Source organism: Patella vulgata, chromosome 2, assembly GCF_932274485.2.
Source record: "Patella vulgata chromosome 2, xgPatVulg1.2, whole genome shotgun sequence".
Lineage (NCBI taxonomy): Eukaryota > Metazoa > Mollusca > Gastropoda > Patellidae > Patella > Patella vulgata.
In genome coordinates this window covers 60346390-60361415 of record NC_065880.2, presented here as the reverse complement: position 1 = coordinate 60361415, position 15026 = coordinate 60346390, and the positions used below count along the sequence as shown (strand labels likewise).

The 15026-nt window shown below is 39.3% G+C and overlaps 2 long non-coding RNA genes across 5 annotated transcripts in view; one reads left to right on the top strand and one right to left on the bottom strand.

Moving 5' to 3' along the window:
* Positions 1-4318, top strand: part of LOC126811287 (uncharacterized) — a 35875-nt gene extending 31557 nt beyond the window's left edge. For both annotated transcript variants that reach the window (XR_007675521.2, XR_007675520.2), the window contains exons 2-4: positions 2436-2569; positions 2974-3069; positions 3789-4318. This is a non-coding gene — a long non-coding RNA (uncharacterized LOC126811287). The remainder of the gene's footprint in view (positions 1-2435; positions 2570-2973; positions 3070-3788) is intronic.
* On the bottom strand, positions 2997-14391 carry LOC126811285 (uncharacterized). 3 transcript variants are annotated; one of them, XR_007675513.2, is made up of 4 exons: positions 13190-14391; positions 4852-5082; positions 4514-4661; positions 2997-3745 (listed from the first exon to the last, which is right to left on the bottom strand). It is a non-coding gene; the product is annotated as an uncharacterized LOC126811285 (long non-coding RNA). The 3 variants fall into 3 exon arrangements; XR_007675515.2 differs by lacking the exon at positions 13190-14391 and adding an exon at positions 6241-6723; XR_007675514.2 differs by lacking the exon at positions 13190-14391 and adding an exon at positions 6361-6723.
* Positions 14392-15026: the final 635 nt, after the last annotated feature.

Here is a 15026-nt window from a genome sequence, read left to right as displayed (position 1 = left end):
TTCCTTTCGATATTTGCGCAGATCGGACAGTAACTTCCTGAATTATGGCCCCTGATTGTACGAAAAATCACGTTTTTAGCTTGTGGACCCTATAGAAGTCATAATTTTTGTCCGATTTAAAAAAACGTTCTATTATATCACCGTTACACCCTAAGGATGACTGAATTCGAATTTCGTGAAAATCGGCCCAAAATTGACAGACAAAATGGCCGTCGTTCGTTCCCAAATAGCGTAAGAATATGGTATATCAAGGTTGTGGACCCTATAGAGGTCACAATTTTTATCCGATTTTGTTGAAACTTGAAATGTAAGTTTATAACCCAAAGATCTCGGTTCCTTTCGATATTTGCGCATATCGGACAGTAACTTCCTGAATTATGGCCCCTGATTGTACGAAAAATCACGTTTTTAGCTTGTGGACCCTATAGAAGTCATAATTTTTATCCGATTTAAAAAAACGTTCTATTATATCACCGTTACACCCTAAGGATGACTGAGTTTGAATTTCGTGAAAATCGGCCCAAAATTGACAGACAAAATGGCCGCCGTTCGTTCCCAAATAGCGTAAGAATATGGTATATCAAGGTTGTGGACCTTATAGGGGTCACAATTTTTATCCGATTTTGTTGAAACTTGAAATGTAAGTTTATAACCCAAAGATCTCGGTTCCTTTCGATATTCGTGCATATCGGACTGTAACTTCCTGAATTATGGCCCCTGATTGTACGAAAAATCACGTTTTTAGCTTGTGGACCCTATAGAAGTCATAATTTTTATCTGATTTAAAAAACCGTTCTATTATATCACCGTTACACCCTAAGGATGACTGGGTTAGAATTTTAAGAAAATCGGCCCAAAATTGACAGACAAAATGGCCGCCATTCGTTCCCAAATAGCGTAAGAATATGGTATATCAAGGTTGTGGACCCTATAGGGGTCACAATTTTTATCCGATTTTGTTGAAACTTGAAATGTCAGTTTATAACCCAAAGATCTCGGTTCCTTTCGATATTCGTGCATATCGGACTGTAACTTCCTAAATTATGACCCCTGATTGTACGAAAAATCACGTTTTTAGCTTGTGGACCCTATAGAAGTCATAATTTTTACCCGATTTTAAAAAACATATTATTATATCACCGTTACACCCTAGGGACGACTGAATTCGAATTTCGTTAAAATCAGCCCAAAATTGACAGACAAAATAGACGCCGTTCGTTCTCAAATAGCGTAAGAAAATGGTATATCAAGGTTGTGGACCCTATAGAGGTCACAATTTTTATCCGATTTTGTTGAAACTTGAAATATAAGTCTATAACCCAAAGATCTCGGTTCCTTTCGATATTCGCACATATCGGACCGTAATTTCCTGAATTATGGCCCCTGATTGTACGAAGAATCGCGTTTTTAGCTTGTGGACCCTATAGAGGTCATAATTTTTATCCGATTTAAAAAAACCTATTATTATATCATCGTTACACCCTAAGGATGACTGAGTTTGAATTTCATGAAAATCGGCCCAAAATTGACAGACAAAATGGCCGCCGTTATTTCTCAAATAGCGTAAAAATATGGTACATGTATATCAAGGTTGTGGACCCTATAGAGGTCACAATTTTTATCCGATTTTGTTGAAACTTGAAATATAAGTTTATAACCCAAAGATCTCGGTTCCTTTCTATATTTGCCCATATCGGACCGTAACTTCCTGAATTATGGCCCCTGATTGTACGAAAAATCATGTTTTTAGCTTGTGGACCCATTAGAGGTCATAATTTTTATCCGATTTAAAAAACCGTTTTATTATATTACCGTTTCACCCTAAGGACAGTTGAGTATGAATTTTGTGAAAATCGCCCCAAAATTGACAGACAAAATGGCCTCCGTTCGTTCTCAAATAGCGTAAAAATATGGTATATCAAGGTTGTGGACCCTATAGAGGTCACAATTTTTATCCGATTTTGTTGAAACTTGAAATGTAAGTTTATAACACAAAGATCTCAGTTCCTTTCGATATATGCGCATATCGAATTGTAATTTCCTGAATTATGGCCCTTGATTGTAGGAAAAATCACTTTCTTGTTAGCTTGTTCTCTATCCATCTCTCGAAAATGTGGGTGTATCCTGCCTGGCAGCCGCTGGTTCATAATATAATTAATATAGTTAATCTTATTTGACTGTAACTCATATAGAATGATATAGGCCTATACTGTAGTCTGTACAGGACAAGTCTGCAGGCTAAATAGTTCAGACATGGGCCTTAATTTCAAGTTTGAATACGAAATTAAGATTAAGAAGTTAACAAAAAAAAAGGAAGGCGGAAAACAGACAAAGCAAATCAAGTTGCCAATTAAAAACTTGATAGTATCATCTAGGGGAATGAAATGGACATGAAAACTTACTTAATATTCTTATTTTTTTTTTTCATTTTTCAGCACTTTGTAAATGGTCAGCTAGATCCCATTGCTGCACTGCATTATGATCATATTGCTCAACCAAGACCACCACCCAAACCCAGTTCAAGTAATTCTTTTGAGAAACCTGCAGTAGTTGAATCAAAGGTTTTAAGGTAACAATGGGTTTATCAGCTTTAGAATGATTATTTCCTGTCACATGTGCTCACAGTATTAGTCATACAGAGGCCTGGAATCACTGTCTTGTAGATGTGTCGTCTGTCCTATACTGAAGGTTTGGGTTGTCAAATGGTTAACACATGCATTTTAGATCATAAGGGCTGGCAGTGAGTCAACTGAGGTGGTTTTGAACTATTCAAACCAATACTTCTATATGGCAAGACTCATCTGTCCAAGCAGAACAGTAGGACGTTAAACCCCATTTCATTTCATTTCGTCTGTCCAACCTCCTGGGTTTACTGCCGCATTTACAAAATTAGTCTCTGCCAGTCTCTGGTATAAAAATTTTGAATACAATCATTTATGTACAAATTTTACATAATTATGAAATTCTTTACAGAGTTTCTATAAAGTCAAATCAGATTGAGTATGAAAACTGTGAAGAAAATACTTTATTAATAAAATGGTACAGATAATATAGTTGATGCTGCCACAGGTTAGTTAAACTTATTTATAGACATGTAGAATATTTTATAAGATATGGCTTTAAATGTTCAACATAAAAACAATATAATTTTGAAACAAGTTGCTGCATGGTTTGTTTTTCGGGATATATTCTGTCTATGCAGAAATCCTGTCTTGTAAAAGTGACAGTCGCAAAATTGAGCCCCAGTTATGAGAAGTTGTCTCTGATTCTGAAACCGGTGAATATGGTTTCTAGACAATTTATATTCATCATCATTTTGCATTAAAAAGAAATCTTTCAGTTTATTACATGCTTCTGTAAGTGTCATATCTCGAGCTGAAAAAGGACATTTAATTTCAATGAGCCCAGTCTCGCCTTTATCACAAACAATTGCGTCTGATGTAGCACCTAAAATGAATTTTGTCAAATATGTTTTTCAAAAATGAATCGTTTATTTCATTCTTTGAGGCAGTAACACAACACTTTCTTTCGTTCATCCAGGTGTTATTATTATTTCTTGTGGATATCTCTATTTTATGGCTTCATCTTGCTTTACATCTATTTATTAATTTTATTTCCACTCAACTTTCATCTTAACTATCTGATTTAACTCTAAATGTACATCAACTGGTTTTGGAAAAAATATTTCACCACATTTATCAGAGTTCTCTGTTCTCAGTTGAGTTGTGACTTGCATAAAGGGTGCCTGAAATACATATTATAATCTATTTACTGAATATATTTTTCAGGATTTCAACCGATGGACATCTTGGCCCTTGCTGCAGAAAATATGAAAAGGAAGAATATGCAAAGTTAATTGTGGAAAATGAAAATCTTAAACGCAGTCAAGTTCAACTAGTAGATAAAGGAACTAGTATGAACCTATCAATGCAATGTTTTAGCTATTCAGCTTTAAAAAAAGGATTCATTATACTGGCTCTCCTTATGGATCACTGTTTTTTTAAAGTATATATAAGTTTTTTGAACCAGCAGGAGAGTTACCGTTTGAATTTTCTAAAAATACTAGCAGCTTAGTCAGTTTTTCTCTAGATGATCAGCTTCTATCAGTGCTAATAAAATTAAGACAGGACTTTGTTTTTAAACGCATATCAAATACATGTATGTTTGGAATTTCTTCTCAAGATTGTAGCTGTTTATTTACTAATTGGATCAATTATATGTTTTATAGACTTAGCTCTCTTGTTATATGGCCACACAGAAATATTATCATTGAAAACATGCCAGAACAATATAAAAGTACTGATTATGGCTGACTTGTCTGTTGCGTTTTTAACAAATTTTATGTGATTCCTTATTGAGAAATAAAAGTGGTATATAAAATATTGCATTATGTCTTTGTTACTGAAAATACAAGGGGATAACTAATGATATTGTTTTTATTACGGTTTTGCATCTGAGGTTTTGCTGAAAAGCCTATACAAGCCCAAATCGATATAGATACATTATTACGTACATAATGTGCAAGTGGGGATCCAATAAGTTGAGGACCAGTGGACGTTGTTATGGAGTCTGCTGTGCTGCTCACCAAGTATGAGATTACACTGTCCTTCAAGGTCTGAGGATGTACATGTAGTATATTGGCATCTGATACTTGAATTTTTCTGAAAAAGAAAGTATTAAGCTACAAAACAAGCATACTGGTATTTAAAGAAATTCCATACATGTATGACACTCCTTGTATTTTACCACACTTTTTGGATCATATTTTTAACTGGACGATCACAATAATTACATCATTCCCTAAGAACATTTTCTTATGGGGTGGTTTGCCCATGTCATCTGAACACTTACCTGTTGTCGTAAAAATTTGCCATCACAGGCTTTCTTTTTCTGTTTACATTCCCAGGTCTTGAAATTATAATCTGTGAAACAGGGCCTGGTTAAATTTTCGCCACCCTTGGCTTATCTCACTGTTATGGTAAACTCGATGATGGTTGAGAAGGGGCATTTTTCTGTCCTGCCATTCTCCATTCTTCAATCATTATTATTATTGCCAACACATGAGCACACTTTCCTCCCATTCTATAAAATACAATGATTTTGCAAGGTTATAAAGGCTCATATAAATAGGCCTACTACTAGAACTGGGCAAAGGGGGGTTGGGATGGCCTAGTGGTCTAGAGTGTCACGCTTCGACCTCTAGTTGGCCGGTCACCTCTGGCTTGCGGCTGTGGTTTCGATCCCAGGTGTGAGCGTATGTGGCTTGGAGATAGGGGCGCCTTCTCAACCTCGTGGGTTTACTCCGGGTACTCCGGTTTCCTCCCACAGCAAAGACCCCTGCGCGTGCGCTAAGATCATTAAAATGAACTTGTCTGCGATATCACCTTCGGTGGAAGCGGACGTTAAAAGCTAAGAACAACAACAACTGGGCAAATATGAAGATAAAAAAATAGGGCCTAATAGTCTATTCGCAGTCACTAATGTCAGACATATTTTAGACAGGCGATTTAAAAGTTAATCTTTTGATCTTTCAGTCTGATTGGTTTTATTCAGGTGATTTAACATGCTATTATGAGTATGAGATTAAAATACAATTTTTGGCTATTCCAAAATAAGTAATATTACTATTATTCCTTATTAGTTTATTATTTATTAATAAGTAATATTACTATTATTATTAGTGCAAGAACAAATTGATAATGGTACTAATACTATATCCTAGACTAGTTAGATGACACAAGATCTGGGTCTTATTATTGTATCAAAATGAATAAAAATCTGTTGCAAGACAAGATAGGCCAACCATATTAATGATTAATGGTAGAAATTGTCTACGAAAAATCGCAAATTTCAAAAGCCCACTTGTACTACTAGGTAGAATAAAACTGAGTTTCGGAAATCGATGCCATATCACTAATCAGTTTCCCTGGAGTGAATGAATGAAAATATTAGAATATCTACCACCGGTATTCAATAATTCAGTCGATTCCAGGCCCTTACCGGTGTGGCAGTTTCAGATGGTTCCTGGTGTGTGATTACCGTTTGGCGCATGCGCAGTTGTAGGAGTCAACTCACACCGTTACAGTCGCGGTGTGCATTGACTCCTCGTGATAGGATTTCCCCTAAGATATTCTTACGGTCAAATCAATATATAGACTATTATGTACTGATATTTACAGTATTACCACCACGAGAGGATGCAAATTGACGATCTTTATTATTATTATTTAGTATATATACCTGTCCACAATGCAAACATTCTCTCTTGTATTTGGGCTGTCTACATGCATGTTTCAATGTATGGGATGGTATAATAAATCTATATTTATGTTAAAGAAATCGGAATAAGAAATTCCATACTTTTATATTTGTGATAAATGAAGCCACGAAATATCAAAGGCCTTAATCTTCCTTTGGAGGTGAATTAATTGATAATTTCAAGCCAATCATCAGTTTGTATGGTTTCCACTGATCGTACGTGTGTAGAACGACTAGGCCTAATCACTAAAAAAAAAACAAAACAACGGCAACAAATCACGAACGATAGAAGTATCAATTTCAAGCCAATCAACTTAGTTCCGTTGATCGTGTAACTACTCATCACTAAAACAACAGCTAATCACGATAACAAGTATGTTTATTAATGACAAAACTCTAATCAAGTACATGATATACTTTTTCCTGTACTGCAAGGAACCAACTCGCACCGCAGGAAGTTGATATAGTTTCGTTGTGAAGGTAAACATCAGTTTCAGACATGCGCAAGTACCCAGGAGAAAACACACACCAGGAGTCAACTCAAACTATCACACCGGCGCTAATGCACTTTCGTACACCTAGTACTTGCCGTGGACCTAGGCACTTGAAATTTTCAGAGGATGTTAAGGGGGGCTAGCAATGACCACACACCAAATTTCAGCCGAATCGATCAATAACTTTTTATTTTACCGACCTTTTAATTTCTAACGAGAGAGAACTTCATCCGTTTGACTCCATTTGCTTTGTTTACTATTTAGATTCGAATAACAAGACACTAAGACGGAAACCGACACACTGCACTAGCTACCTAACACTGCAGTTCATAAAAATTAATATAATTTTCGTATACTTTAATTTTTGCGCGAAGCCACCATTTTCTATAAAATACTATTTGGTGGTGATCAGTGGATTGGTCTTTAGGTGTGAATATTGCCGTCGCCTTGATTTTGACCTTGAGTCCAAACTTCCCATCCATATCGGGGCCTTTGCGTTTATGCTTTCCGTGGCCTTATTTCTTACTGTATTATCAAAGTTAATGTTCGAGATGAAGGCAGAGACGACGTCCTCCAGAAAAGATAATTGGGTCAAAGTCATAGGTCAAGGTCATCTTACAGAAAAGTAAACTTAAACTTTTCAAAGTCATTTTTGGAACATTTGACCTTGACTTACGACCTTGACCCCGTAACCATTTTCGAAGGCTATTACCTTGGCTTGAATCATGGACGTTTACCTTGGTCCTGTCGCACACTGCTCGGTCAAAAAACGATCAAACGCAGTGGGGCCCGTGTCTGAAAGGAAGTCAATGGGCGTGGTCAATGTGAAAGGTCGTGGTGACCTCCACTAGTCACCGTTAACCATCCGTGACCTTGACCCTGACCTTGAGTCCAAACTTCTCATCCATCTCGGGTCCTTTGCGTTTATGCTTGCCGTGGCCTTATTTCATAAAGCCTGTCATTGAGTCAACTGACGTAGTTTCGATTACACGGTTGTCTGTGACAACGCAAAGGCCCTTATATCGATGGGAAGTTTGGAGTCAAGGTCAAAGTCAAGGTCACGGTTGGTTAGCATTGACTAGTTTCTGACCGAGCAGTGTGCAGTAGGGCCAGGGTAAACGTCGATAGTTCAAGCCAAGATGATGGGCTTTGAAAATGGTTACGGGGTCAAGGTCGTAAGTCAAGGTCAAATGTCCCAAAACTGCCTTTGAAAAGTTTGAGTTCAGTTTTCTGTAACATGACCTTGACCTACGACTTTGACCCAATTATCTTTTCTGAGGGACGTTGTCTCTGCTTTCATCTCAAGCATCAACTTTGATAATACAGCAAGAAATAGGGCCATGGCAAGCATAAACGCAAAGGGCCCGAGATGGATGGGAAGTTTTGAGTCAAGGTCAAAGTCAAGGTCACGGTTGGTTAGCGTTGACTAGTGAGCAGTATGCGACAGGGCCAGGGTAAACGTCGATGGTTCGAGCCAAGATTATGGGCTTTGGAAATGGTTACGGGTTCAAGGTCGTAAGTCAAGGTCAAATGTCCCAAAACTGACTTTGAAAAGTTTGAGTTCATTTTTTTTTTTAACATGACCTTGACCAACGACTTTGACCCATTTATGTTTTCTGAAGGACGTTGTCTCTGCTTTCACCTCAAGCATTAACTTTGATAATACAGTAAGAAATAGGGTCACGGCAAGCATAAACGAAAAGGGCCCGAGATGGATGAGAAGTTTTGACTCAAGGTCGAAGTCAAGGTCACGGATGGTTAAAAGTGACTAATGGAGGTCACCACGACCTTTCACACTGACCACGCCCATTGACTTCCTTTCGGACACGGGTCCTCTGCGTTTGGCTGTTTTCTGACCGAGCTGTGTGCGACAGGACCAAGGTAAACGTCCATGATTCAAGCCAAGGTGATAGCCTTCGAAAATGGTTACGGAGTCAAGGTCAAATGTCCCAAAAATGACTTTGAAAAGTTTGAGTTTAGTTTTATTTAAGATGACCTTGACCTACGACTTTGACCCAATTATCTTTTCTGAAGGACGTCGTCTCTGCTTTCACCTCGAAAATTAACTTTGATAATACAGTAAGAAATAAGGCCACGGCAAGCATAAACGCAAAGGCCCCGATATGGATGGGAAGTTTGGACTCCAGTTCAAAATCAAGGTCACGGCAATATTCACACCTAAAGGCCCAATCCACTGATCAACACCAAATAGTATTTTATAGAAAATGGTGGCTTCGCGCAAAAATTAAAGTATACGAAAATTATATGAATTTGTATGAACTGCAGGGTTAGGCAGCTAGTGCAATGTGTCGGTTTCCGTCTTAGTGTCTTGTTATTCGAGTCGGTTTCCGTCTTAGTGTCTAAATCATAGATATCCTATAAAGACTTTATAGGATATCTATGGTCTAAATAGTCTAAATAGTAAACAAAGCAAATGGCGTCAAACGGATGAAGTTCTCTCTCGTTAGAGGGGATCACGTGGCTAAGTGGGTAAGACGCTAGCTCGCTAGCCTGGAGGTCGGGTGTTCGATCCCTGCTTTGGCCGAGAAAGTTCATCGAGATTTTCCGGCGTGGTTCCCCCTTGTCAGTGGTGCAGGACGGGCTGACAAGGAAAGCTGTCTAGTCGTTCGGGTGGGACGAAAAACCGAGGTCCCGTGTACACATTGGCGTGCACGTAAAAGATCCCTTGGCAGTTGGAATTCGATATAAGAGTAGGTCGTAGTGCCGCTGTCCGGGCAAAAATTTCCCTCATAGCACACTGTATGGCGTATGCCCGTCTTCATTAGCCCAGGTTAGGAGCAACAGTAGGGCCCATTTCATTTCATTAGAAATTAAAAGGTCGGTAAAATAAAAAGTTATTGATCGATTCGGCTGAAATTTTATGTGTGGTCATTGCTAGTCCCCCTTAACATTTCAATTGCCTGAAAATTTCAAGTGCCTAGGACGGCGCTATTGCACTTTCGTACCTCTACCAGTTCCCGTGGTCGTAGGAACTTGAAATTATTAGAGGATGTTAAGGGGGACTAGCAATGACCACACACCAAATTTCAGCCGAATCGATAAATAACTTTTTATTTTACCGACCTTTTAATTTCTAACGAGAGAAAACTTTATCTGTTTGACGCCATTTGCTTTGTTTACTATTTAGACTCGAATAACAAGACACTAAGACGGAAACCGACACACTGCACTAGCTGCCTATCTCTGCAGTTCATAAAAATTAATATAATTTTCGTATACTTTAATTTTTGCGCGAAGCCACCATGTTCCATAAAATACTATTTGGTGTTGATCAGTGGATTGGCCTTTAGGTGTGAATATTGCCGTGACCTTGATTTTGACCTTGAGTCTTAACTTCCCATCCATATCAGGGCCTTTGCGTTTATGATTGCCGTGGCCTTATTTCTTACTGTATTTTCAAAGTTAATGTTCGAGGTGAAAGCAGAGACGACGTCCTTCGGAAAAGATAATTGGGTCAAGGTCATGTTACAGAAAACTAAACTGAAACTTTTCAAAGTCATTTTTTGGACATTTGACCTTGACTTACGACCTTGACCCCGTAACCATTTTCGAAGGCTATCACCTTGGCTTGAATCATGGACGTTTACCGTGGTTCTGTCACACACTGCTCGGTCAGAAAAGGGTCAAACGGAGAGGGGCCCGTGTCCGAAAGGAAGTCGATGGGCGTGGTCAATGTGAAAGGTCGTAGTGACCTCCACTAGTCACCGTTAACCATCCGTGACCTTGAACCTGACCTAGAGTTGGAACTTCCCATCCATCTCGGGCCCTTTGCGTTTATGCGTGCCGTGACCTTATTTCTTACTGTATTATCAAAGTTAATGTTCGAGGTGAAAGCAGAGACGGCGTCATTCAGAAAAGATGATTGGGTCAAAGTCGTAGGTCAAGGTCATGTTACAGAAAACTAAACTCAAACTTTTCAAAGTCATTTTTGGGACAGGGCCAGGGTAAACGTCGATGGTTCAAGCCAAAATGGTTACGGGTCAAGCTCGTCAGTCAAGGTCAAATGTCCCAAAACTGACCTTGAAAAGTTTGAGTTCAGTTTTCTATAACATGACCTTGACCTACGACCTATGACCCAATTATCTTTTCTGAGGGACGTTGTCTTTGATTTCACCTCAAGCATTAACTTTGATAATACAGTAAGAAATAGGGTCACGGCAAGCATAAACGAAAAGGGCCCGAGATTGATGGGAAGTTTGGACTCAAGGTCGAAGTCAAGGTCACGGATGGTTAAAGGTGACTAGTGGAGGTCACCACGAACTTTCACATTGACCACGCCCTTTGACGTCCTTTCGGACACGGGCCCCTCTGCGTTTGACCGTTTTCTGACCGAGCAGTGTGCGACAGGGCCAGGGTAAACGTCGATGGTTCAAGCCAAGATTATGGGCTTTGAAAATGGTTATGGGATCAAGGTCGTAAGTCAAGGTCAAATGTCCCAAAACTGACTTTGAAAAGTTTGAGTTCAGTTTTCTGTAACATGACCTTGACCTACGACTTTGACCCATTTACCTTTTCTGAAGGACGTTGTCTCTGCTTTCACCTCAAGCATTAACTTTGATAATACAGTAAGAAATAGGGTCACGGCAAGCATAAACGAAAAGGGCCCGAGATGGATGGGAAGTTTGGACTCAAGGTCGAAGTCGAGGTCACGGATGGTTAAAGGTGACTAGTGGAGGTCACCACGAACTTTCACATTGACCACGCCCATTGACTTCCTTTCGGGCACGGGCCCCTCTCCGTTTGACCGTTTTCTGACCGAGCAGTGTGCGACAGGACCAAGGTAAACGCCCATGATTCAAGCCAAGTTGATAGCCTTTGAAAATGGTTACGGGGTCAAGGTCGTAAGTCAAGGTCAAATGTCCCAAAACTGACTTTGAAAAGTTTGAGTTTAGTTTTCTGTAACATGACCTTGACCTACGACTTTGACCTTTTTAACTTTTCTGAAGGACATTGTCTCTGCTGTCACCTCAAGCATTAACTTTGATAATACAGTTAGAAATAGGGTCACGGCAAGCATAAACGAAAAGGGCCCGAGATGAATAGGAAGTTTGGACTCAAGGTCAAAGTCAAGGTCACGGATGGTTAAAGGTGACTAGTGGAGGTCACCACGACCTTACACATTGACCACGCCCATTGACTTCCTTTCGGACACGGGCCCTTTGCGTTTGACCCTTTTCTGACCGAACAGTGTGCGACAGGACCAAAGTAAACGTCGATGGTTCAAGCCAAGGTGATAGCCTTCGAAAATGGTTACGGGGTCAAGGTCGTAAGTCAAGGTCAAATGTCCCAAAACTGACTTTGAAAAGTCCGAGTTTAGTTTTCTGTAAGATGACCTTGACCTACGACTTTGACCCAATTATCTTTTCTGGAGGACGTCGTCTCTGCTTTCACCTCGAACATTAACTTTGATAATACAGTTAGAAATAAGGCCACGGCAAGTATAAACGCAAAGGGCCCGAGATGGATGGGACGTTTGGACTCAAGGTCAGAGTCAAGGTTACGGATGGTTAACGGTGACTAGTGGAGGTCACCACGACCTTTCACATTGACCACGCCCATTGACTTCCTTTCGGACACGGACCCTCTGCGTTTGACCGTTTTCTGACCGAGCAGTGTGCGATAGGACCAAGGTAAACGTTCATGATTCAAGCCAATGTGATAGCCTTCGAAATGGTTACGGGGTCAAGGTCGTAAGTCAAGGTCAAATGTCCCAAAAATGACTTTGAAAAGTTTGAGTTTAGTTTTCTGTAACATGACCTTTACCTACGACTTTAACCCAATTATCTTTTCTGAAGGACGTCATCTCTGCTTTCACCTCGAACATTAACTTTGATAATACAGTAAGAAATAAGGCCACGGCAAGCATAAACGCAAAGGCCCTGATATGGATGGGAAGTTTGGCCTCAAGGTCAAAATCAAGGTCACGGCAATATTTACACCTAAAGGCCAATCCACTGATCAACACCAAATAGTATTTTATAGAAAATGGTGGCTTCGCGCAAAAATTAAAGTATACGAAAATTATATTAATTTTTATGAACTGCAGTGTTAGGCAGCTAGTGCAGTGTGTCGGTTTCCGTCTAAGTGTCTTGTTATTCGAGTCGGTTTCCGTCTTAGTGTCTTGTTATTCAAGTCTAATTAGTAAACAAAGCAAATGGCGTCAAACGGATGAAGTTCTCTCTCGTTAGAAATTAAAAGGTCGGTAAAATAAAAAATTATTTATCGATTCGGCTGAAATTTGGTGTGTGGTCATTGATAGCCCCCCTTAACATCCTCAGAGGTACGAAAGTGCAATAGCGCCCCTAGGACCACGGCAAGTACTAGGTGTACGAAAGTGCATTAGCGCCCTTCTTTCAGTTTCATGTCAGAAACGATCGGTGAAAAGATAAAATAGATTCATAACTTGTTAATCTTACCTTTTTCCTGGTACTTCTAGGTTCACAAAGTATGTCATGTAGACCTATCGACGGGAACTGCGTTATTACCCAAAGCCCTTCTCTTTCACTCACCGAACAAACCATTGATTTAGAGTTCTCTCTACGGTATCACGTCATTTGGGACTCACGTCATTTGGGACTCAACATAAACGACATTTGGGACTCAGTTGACGACGTTTGGGACTTGATTGGCGTCAATTGGGACTCAACACAAACGACATTTGGTACTCAATAGAAACGACAGTTGGGGCTATTTATTTATGAGATATACATGTTTAGTAACAGCTGTCTTAGTTGTCTTTCGTTTTATTTAGTTGATCGGCGATTGTTGAGACCGCGATTAACACTGCTAGTTCCCCTTTATTTTGTATTATCTGCGAGTATAAAACTTCTCTTTTGTTTTGTTTTATCTGCGAGTATAAAACTTGACAATAATATATTGTTGAAAATTTGTGTATATTTAGTAATACTTCGTTGTTTTTCTTTTATCAAACAGTAAACGAGCTTGATTGACCGACTACTGCTCATGTTTTTTCGTGAAACGGTATAACTGCAATCAACACACGGACGCCATTCTCGATGATTGACAACTCACGTTTTTCCTCATCCACCAAAGAACCGTTAGGTTTCTTTGAACATACTGCTATAACATCGGGATTATCAGTTAATCAGCTTTAATTATCCCGCTTTGATCGTTGCCATTTCTTATATTTTCCTCAAAAAAAACTTTGCCTTGTACGCACTAATTTATCGATTGGTATTGCCATCTACGACAAGCATGTCAACGTGCAGCTCACGGATTATCGTTAACAATTTCTAGGGGCTTGTAAAAAAGATTGCATGTCGTGTAAATATTTATTTTGTTTTTTTGTGTAGGTCATTTTCAAATAAATTCATCAGCATATTATTAGTTTTAAATAAATATATAACTTTTATGAGAATCGATGATTATCAAAGAACCGTAAGTGCAACTAATGTTTTATCGTTTGGTTGAGCCTTTTACTAACCACGTGTTTCATGTTAATAAATATTTTCTTTCGTGTTTTGAATTGGCCTATTTCTAATAAATTATCCCGATACGAGTCCCAAACGTCGTATACCCGAGTCCCAAACGACGTATACCAAAGTCACAAACGTCGTATACCCGAGTCCCAAATGTCGTGGTCATATTTATTTGAGTCCCAAATGACGCGAGTCCCAAATGACATGTAATCCTCGCTACTCTATACGTAGCATACAGTAGGCTACTTCTTCTTTTCAGGTAGTCAACTATGCGGTCATACTTCTTGCTCGTACTTGTTGCAGTAAACTGACGGTCACAAAATTCATTAAAATGACTAAAACTAACGCAGTGATCCATGGTGAATACCAAGTAAGAATAGGCTACTTCTTCTTTTCAGGTAGTCAACTATGCGGTCATACTTCTTGCTCGTACTTGTACGAGTAAACTGACGGTCACAAAATTCATTCAAATGACTAATACTAACGCAGTGATCCATGGTGAATACCAAGTAAGATTAGGCGGATTATCTACTACTACTACCTGGTAGATTATTATCGCAGTAATCCATTAAATAGCCCGGACAAAGTTCACTTCGCGCGCGCAGATTACTCGGCGGATATTAGACGGAGTTTCGCGCATGCGCGGGGGTAATTTGTCCGAGGAGGGTAATTTGCGCTCAACAGTGACAAACCATGGGGTAAGACTCACTCACCAGATTTATTCGATGTCACAATGGGTAGCTTTGATGGTGCCGAGGTATGTGAACTTGTCGGCTTATTTCTACTCCAGGAAATCACGGAGAAACACGGCAAT